Genomic DNA, 2440 nt, shown 5'->3' on the forward strand with positions numbered 1-2440 from the left:
GGCATCCCAGGACAGCTGGAGAAGTGTGGGCGTGGATTGGCTGGACACCCCATGGCTTGTCAATACCCATGTAAGGCACTAGGGTTGGGGGAACGCTAATACTCCATAATGAGGTATTTATCCTTATCGGGGATGGAGGGCAAACCCAGCGGGGAGGAGTGACTCACCCTGAGTCCTGAATACCTCTGATGCTCAGGGAAATTCAGTCCAAAGGCTGCCCTGTCCAGATCATTTCCTTCCATAGAACATGACTTCAGAGTGGCTTTGAGAATGTTGACACCAATGGATGGTCACTGCTTTCAGAGGTGACCCCTTGTTAGGGTTTGGACATTTTCCCATGGGTCATGGAAAACAAATCAGGATTCTGCCTTTGCATGGTAAACTCTAGTATTTGTGGACACAAGCTCACTCTTTGCCTTTGGGCTTCCCTTACCCCAGACAAGACCTCTACCCATGAGATTAAAAATCAGTTTTAAATTTTAATTCATTATGTCTTGATTTTTATCATTTATCATATTTACATAATTAATTGTATTTCCATTTTTTATTTAAAATTTATGTATTTTTAAAAAATATTTTATTGATTTATTTGACAGAATCACAAGTAGGCAGAGAGGCAGGTGGGGGGTGGGGGGAAGCAGGCTCCCTGCTGAGCAGAGAGCCTGATGTGGGGACCCTGGGATCATGACCTGAGCCGAAGGCAGAGGCTTTAACCCACTGAGCCACCCAGGAGTCCCTTAAAATTTATGTATTTTTTTAAAATATTTTGTTTATTTGACAGAGAGACACAGTGAGAGAGGGAACACAAGCAGGGAAAAGTGGGAGAGGGAGAAGCAGGCTTCCTGCTGAGCAAGGAGCCCCATGTGGGACTCCATCCCAGGACCCTGGGATCATGACCTGAGCCAAAGGCAGACGCTTAACAGGTGCCCCAAATTTTATTTTATTTTATTTTTTTAAAATAATACATGCCAGATATCTGAGTGGCTCAGTTGGTTAGGTGTCTGCCTTCATCTCAAGTCATCATCCCAGAGTCCTGGGATCCAGTTCTGCTTTGGGCGGAGGTCCCTGCTCAGCTTCTCCTCTGCCCCTCCCCACCTTGCAAAAATAAACCGACAAAATCATTAAAAATGTTAATACAATACTTACCTGGCAGGGGAGATACCATGATCACGAAGGTGGTTTTCCCAGGGCGAGGCTTATCCATTGCACTCCGGATGTGCTGACCCCTGCGATTTCCCCAAATGTGGGAAACTCGACTGCATAATTTGTGGTAGTGGGGGACTGCGTTCGCGCTTTCCCCTGGAAAAAAAAAAAAAAAAGATGAAAAAAATAAATAAATAAAAAAATAAAATAAAAATGTTAATACATTCCCATAATACAAGTCAAACGATATACAGGAAGAAGCCTAGGAAGATGTACAGGGAAAAGCCAGTCTTGTCACTCACCCTTATCTCCCAGTACCTCAGTTCTGGAAATAGAATCCAGGGACATTTAAAGAAAAACTTGCTAGTGGGGCACCTGGGTGGTTCAGCTGGTGAAACATCTGACTCTTGATGTCGGCTCTGGTCAAGATCTCAGGACTGTGAGATTGAAGCCCCTGTCCGGCTCTGTGCTGGGTGTAGAGCCTTCTTAATGATTCTCTCTCTCCCTCTCCCCCTCCCTACATCTAAAAAAAAGAAAGAAAGAAAGAAAGAAAGAAAGAAAGAAAGAAAGAAAGAAAGAAAGAAAGAAAGAAAGGAAAGCTTGCTGGTAATAATAGGTACGGTTTATTAAAATTTATTGTGTGTTGGGCATACAGCAGGCACTCTCCACACACCATTTTCCCAATGTCTACAATGACCCTATAAACTTGGTATATTACAGGAAAGGAAACTGACCCTTGGACAGATAAAATAACATGTCCAAGGTCACCCAGAATAAAAGGCAGAGCCAGGGCCAACATCACACTTTTTTCCAGTGTGCTGACTGCCTTGCAATATCACTAATTAACATTGGTATAATGTTTTCCTATTTATAAATTGTGTCCTAAGACATTTAAGGCTCATGACTATCATTTGGGGCAGGTAGGGAATGACTGTATTGTTGTATCCAGAATATAGATAATGAAACTGAGGTTCCAGGAGGACCTATGGTTCTAGAAACACGTGACTTGGCCGTGTGCCAAGTGCCATATAAACCTGAATTCATTTAATCCTAATGACAGCCCTCAGAATTTTTTACTTTAGAATTTAAGAAAGCGAGAGTCAGAGAGGCAAAGTGACCTGCCTGACATCACATGGCAAATAAACGGGAAAACCAAGAATGGATCACCTGGTCTAACCTCAAAGTGATATTCTTCTTTTTATTTTATTTTATTTTATTTATTTATTTAACAGAGATCACAAACAGGCAGAGAGGCAGGTTGGGGGGAAGCAGGCTCCCTGCTGAGCAGAGCCCCATG

At 42.9% G+C, this 2440-nt stretch overlaps 1 non-coding gene across 1 annotated transcript; it reads left to right on the plus strand.

Annotated features, from left to right (window-relative positions):
* The first annotated feature begins 1138 nt into the window (after nucleotides 1-1138).
* On the plus strand, nucleotides 1139-1302 carry LOC132021053 (U1 spliceosomal RNA). Its single transcript, XR_009405231.1, has one exon. It is a non-coding gene; the product is annotated as a U1 spliceosomal RNA (small nuclear RNA).
* Nucleotides 1303-2440: the final 1138 nt, after the last annotated feature.

Source organism: Mustela nigripes, chromosome 6, assembly GCF_022355385.1.
Source record: "Mustela nigripes isolate SB6536 chromosome 6, MUSNIG.SB6536, whole genome shotgun sequence".
Taxonomy (NCBI): Eukaryota; Metazoa; Chordata; class Mammalia; order Carnivora; family Mustelidae; genus Mustela; species Mustela nigripes.